General features: G+C 36.0%; 1 long non-coding RNA gene across 1 annotated transcript in view; it reads right to left on the reverse strand.

Annotated features, from left to right (window-relative positions):
• Positions 1 to 4,812, reverse strand: part of LOC110360137 (uncharacterized) — a 92,126-nt gene extending 87,314 nt beyond the window's left edge. Inside the window, exon 1 of the long non-coding RNA XR_010470113.1 lies at positions 4,581 to 4,812. This is a non-coding gene — a long non-coding RNA (uncharacterized LOC110360137). The remainder of the gene's footprint in view (positions 1 to 4,580) is intronic.
• Between the last annotated feature and the right edge of the window lie 1,188 nt (positions 4,813 to 6,000).

A 6,000-nucleotide genomic window follows, 5' to 3' on the forward strand; every position in this document is an offset into this window, starting at 1 on the left:
AGAAATTAACACAAGAAAGTCATGCGGAATTCTTGTAACATTCTAGATACCTTTGTAACACCCATCAAGCTATTTGTACAAATCTAAGTTAGGATGGATGAGAACATACTGAGTTCTTTTCATATCTGCCTCCTTATTAAAAAAAACAGTGCATCCATTTAATTTAGAAAGAGGCTGTTCAAGTAACTAAAGATTATCACATGAAGAAATAAAAAAATGGCAGCATACTAAAGCAAACAAAACAACTGAAATTCAACATCTTACTCAAAGGTGATATATTCAGAGAAGAGGTACTTAAAAGAACAGAAGTTTTGTTTCCTATTCTTACTCAAATAATTTAGTACAAGATTGTGTAGTTCTACCAGAAATGTCCTTTTGCATTAAGAACTCCATATTCAAACCTGTTCTGCACAGATGAACGGTGTATTTAAAAAAAAAAGGCCAAAAGACCATTCTTCTGGCTCAGAAAAGGGCATCACTAGGTAAATGCTACTGCCTGCACACATTTCAGTTTTAACTACTTTTTTTTGTACTAAATGTATGGCAAGCTGCTGAAAGCCCTGTCAAAGACTACATTTCTTTTCCACTTGCAAGAATTATTTTTCAGTGACAGATAATACTACATGAAAGAAAGGGAAAAATTAATACAAGCTAGAGATAGACCATTGCAGTCTTGCTCCACTAGTTTGCAATTTCTAGCACCTGTATTCACTTAGATGAGCAGTAAACTTGGCAGTGTTAAGTTTACAGTAGGACTCAATGATCTTAAAGGTCTTCTCCAGTCTACATGATTTTATGCCTACTTCTCTCTTGAGGCTGCTGAGGAAACCACAAGACCTCTTGAAAATAACTTCTGCACGACATACCTACTGACCCCCATCCTTACAACACACCCACAATCCTCAAAGAGAATGTGGGTACCAGTCCACATCACTGAAAAGAAGGTACAGCCACCAGAGCATGGCCACCACTTGCTTCCTTCAATAGACTGCAAGTTCTGCAAGGAAGTTCCCTCTTCCAATAGCTCTCTGTAAAGTTCCTAGAGCACTTTGAGGGTCTCACAAGTAAACAAAAAATACTTCTGGAGCAGACAACATTTTTAATGTTCATTTAGAGCATTTGTCTTGAGAAATCATTGTATGTGTCTAAGGAAAAGCAGATATTAGAAGAAATGCAAAATACTACTCTACATCTCTTTAACATTGCAACAAATTATCTGTTTTCCTCACTTTCCCTCCTTTCTCCAAGAACAAAGATTTAAACAGGTTTGAGTCAATATATTCCAGGAGTTTAAATCATATACACACTACATGAATCGTAGTGATAATTTAGTGGCTTAAATGTTGATCTAAGTAATATTCTACTGATTTCTGAACACGTCAGGGAAGACAAACTAAGATTAGTCAGTTTCTCCTCACTTTATTAGGTCATTGCATTGTAAGTGCTCTTTGTTAGCAGCTACAAAACACAAAAACAACTTGTAATTTACACCAGATCAGTTCATTCTCCCACAGCACTGATATTTAGACAAAAGGAGGAAAATGGAGAAGAGGAACAATTTTGATTGCTTGAAGTATTATTGATCAACCACCTGACTGCTCTGGAAACCCTGCACAGAGTTGATAATTTTATTTGAGGTGTATCATTTTCACATAGCAACACAATCCAATAGAGAACATGAATGTTTCTTGGTATTTTTTCAGCAGCATCTTAATCACTGAAACAACTTTGAAACGTTGGGCAGATTTTATTTCATGAGTATGAATGTAAAAAGACTTACATTTATTTCTAGGACTGTTTCAACACTTATCTTGTCAGTATTTCTCCTTTCTGCAATAAAAGAGCATGGCTCAGCAACTTGGACTCCAGGCTGTACTCCAGAAGATTCCAGCATGAACTCCCCAGATTATCACCCACTAACCCATGTGACTTCGCACAAGTCACTGAGGGAATGAAGGTTTAGGAAGATTTAGGAGGCAGATATCAGCACCTTTGACTTCAGGCTACATGGACAGGATAAATACCTCAAGGAATGTCAGAAGCTCAGTTAGTATTTTACTAGTGACCATTAAAATATTGAAGATCTATCTAATAAAAGAAAAAAAAAAAGCACAGCCCATAATCTTGTTTAAGTAGTGCATTAGTCAACAACAGTACTTCCCATCTGCACGACCTCCTCCATTTTAGAGGAGCAATTCCTTTTGCCAGCTTTTTATTTAGTAACCTTTGTTTAGCTTCACCAGATCTGATTTTCAAAGAGGCAAAAGTACATGTAAGTGTTAGGGAAAAATAGAATAGTCACATTGACCTCTTCACCATGTAATTCATGCAGGAATTTTTTTTGAAACATAACCCTTAACCCCTAAGCATTGAATTGGGTACATAGTCCAGGGGTGTAGAAGGCTTTGTGCATAGTTAACATCTGTAGAACCTGTAAAAAGGATACACGGATTATTCCTTGATGGGCAAGGTGCAGCAGCTCTGCCCTTAGAGCAGATTTATTTGCATGAAGCAACAGCTGCCTGTCTTCCATGTGCACCTATGTGCAATGAAAAGGGAATAATCCATTTCATCCTATTCTCTTCTGCCTCGTGGGACACAAAGGAAGAGCTGTCAAATCGCAAGTTTTATTGCAGCAGTATGGCATGATTTTTCCTCTGAAGCATTAAATAAAAACTAGCAATAGGCAAAAAAATAGATAATAGAATTCAACAGAACAAAATTACAAGAAAGGATTTCTAATCTTTTTCTTCTGAGCAGAGAAAAAAAAAACAGGATACAAAATACATAGCTACAATTGTTCGTCTTAGGAAGCTTTTAAAAGAACAGGTACAAAACTTCAGACAGAATGTTTGGGAACCAGTTTCATTCTTTCCTCGGCCCCCGCCCTTTCTGCTTTTGGGAGGGGAGGCACAAAAGAAAAACAAAAAAAAAAACCTATTCTGTAGATTTCTTATCTAGAGAAGACAATAGTAATACTCTTTTTTTCTTTTAGCCTGAAAAAGGGAAAACTATTCAGTAGACATGGATTTAAAACCTAAGGCAGTTAGCAACATTAGCCAAAACATTTATTCTTGGTTAGAAATGTCTGGTGTTAGAAGGACAAAGCTAAAATAGTTAAGGAACATTCCAGCTGAATTTCTGCAAACTCATCTACAGAACGCTCCACAATCACCTTTTATTTATGTGTTTACTGTTTTCTCATCATTACTAACTAAAAAAAGTCTGAACACCTTCTGTTTTATATACAATCATTCATAACAGGTTCACTGTTTTCCTAATGTGAATGTTTTCAACAGTTTGTTTCTTTATACTCTGTTCAAGAATTATAGTCCTTTTTCTTAAACTGAATAACCAGTACTCAAATCTTCTAAACATAGGCACTAAATCATGAGTTGTCATGCATCCCCGCATGTTCAAGGACAGCACTGAATATCATAAACAACCATCATTCTGTACAGCTGAATTCCTCATCCAGGATACCACTGAGGACAGCTGTATTGTCTGATTTTGCGCCAATCAAGACATAATAGGCATTTGTACCATGCTTGTCATGTTTTGGGAGGCTTTTTGTTTGTTTGTTTTGTTAGGTTTTTAGCTAGATCTAAAGATTGGCCTTGCTCTCATCTTTCTGACAAGATAGTTTACAGCCTGTTTATAACCAGCATTACTGCAAGCAGAACCAAATTCTTGACCTGGACAGCACTGAAGAACAGAGAATTTGTAACACATGCGTAAAGTAGATCTCTAACATATTACAACCAGCTTTGTTTTTCCATATCAAAAAGGACAGGGCCAAAACCACACATCTGTGAAATTCTAAAGCAGATAGAAAACTGTATGAAAGCCCAATGGCAGTGGTTCGTACCGTTACTGAGGGTACAAGGTTGCAGAAAATGAGTTGCATTGAGAGCAGAGTTTCAGAAACATTGACAGTAAACAAACAAAACTTCTAAGGAGAACAAACAACAAACAAGTTTTGATTAAGTCTGTTTTTATGTTTGTTAGGGCAGCTTCTTGGGTACAGGGGGAAAGAAGAAATAAATAAATATGCTTACTCTAAGCCAGGGGTATCAAACTCATTTTCACTGGGGTCGGCATCATCCTCACAGTTGCCTTCAAAGGGCCAAAGGTAATTTTAGGACTGTATCAATGCAACTACTCCTACATTTATACAGTCCTAAAATTCTTCAGCTCTTCAAAGGCAACCATGAGGCTGATACAAGCCTCAGTGAAAATGAGTTCCACACCCTGCTCTAAGCTTAAGTTCCAAGCCCTTACGTCATTTGTTAATCTCAGTTTCAAGGGTTATTTGCCCAGTTTGAAAAACATCATGGCATATTTTATAAAAGCACCAACCACCAGGAAGAATAACTCCACCCTCTTGCTACATAGTACATTTCAGTAACTCTTCCAAGTATTGCTTTAAAGGCATAAGAATTAAAAAAGCTTTTATTTAAAGAAAAAAAAAAAGCAAAAGGAAAATTTTTATATAACTCTAGGACTGTGGCTTGAACAAAACCACACAAACCACATAGATACCACAAAAATTAACAACACCGAAAAAAAACATCACATACCTCTCATCATTCTGTCTCAACGTGAAGTCACTGGAGCATTAACTGGGATCCCACCACAAAATTACCAAATCAGCAGAACGAGGGAAATCAGAAAACTAGCTACACCACACCACATAAATTAGAAGTTCTCTACCCTCTTCTCCACACAAACAGAATACCAGGAGACATTAGCAACACCACCTGAATCCAATCCCAACCTAATTGTGCAGTGGAGAAACAAGAGAGGTGTGGGGGAAGAAAAGCTTTTTTTCTTGCATTCATTTTCTCATCTGAGTGTTATTTTCAGTTAATGCAAGCAGCTGTAACTCTTCCCAGGTGAAAGACATTATCATATCCCCTTTCAGGCTGAGAGCAGGCTACTCAAACATTGACACAGTGTCCACTCACTGCAACTAAAGTACATGTACCTGGTAGAAAGAGCAAAAGAGACTAGAGGGCAATATGGGGTTTTGGAGAAGAGAAAGTACAATTGGCCTAAACCAGCAGAAGTAAGCAATGATTTCTATTAATCAAACTGGTTGCTTTACAAAAACATGTTTTGAAAGCAATCATTAACTGTAAAAACAATCTAAATAAACAGTTTTATTTTCCTTCTGGAGTTCTCATCCGCCAAAGCTCCCTCAACACTGCTCATTCTTGGTTTCCATTTCCCTGAACATGTATGAGGAAGAGGAACACAGTTAAAATATTTGTGCTTTTTTCACTATTTGCTACAGTAAGATATCATTTGAGTATGAAAGGGAGGACTGAATTAGTTTGTCTGCTCCTGTATCAATGCTTTCATTATTTTCCATTCTACTAACACATTTCACATAGAATATAATCTCTCTTTGTATTCCATCACACAGTCACAAGTAATATCTAAACACAATTTTCACTATGGAAAATGCTGTTTCATGAGAAAAAAGACAGCGTTTTGCTAAATTGTCCTTTGAGTCTAGATAAATTTTATGAGAGGTTTATGTATTTATTAATTTAAAGATACATTCATCTTGATATAACAAAAATCCCAGAAATAAAAATTAGAGCATTATTACACAAGATTATGCTGAAATTGACTGATTTATCCATGTTGTTAATTTTTGTTCTACATTCCTTTATTCATTAAATTTCGGTAACTTGAATATAAACCAAATACACCTTAGTACATTTGAAGTACTAACACTTTTCCATTTACTTTAAAGGTTTTTTTCACCTCTCAAACATGCATCAACCCAAGACATACAGACCAATAAACGTAATTGCGTTAAGACTTTGAAACAATGGGGTAAGTACAGTAAACACAGCTTTGTTTATAATTTTAAATTGCAAATACTTAGCAATAACATCTGTCTTTAAGAATACAAAAAAGCATACTTAAAGTTAATACATTTCCTGACAATTTCACCTTATCTAGCAATAAGTGAATGAGTCATTCAAG

The sequence above is a fragment of the Columba livia genome, chromosome 2, assembly GCF_036013475.1.
Source record: "Columba livia isolate bColLiv1 breed racing homer chromosome 2, bColLiv1.pat.W.v2, whole genome shotgun sequence".
Lineage (NCBI taxonomy): Eukaryota > Metazoa > Chordata > Aves > Columbiformes > Columbidae > Columba > Columba livia.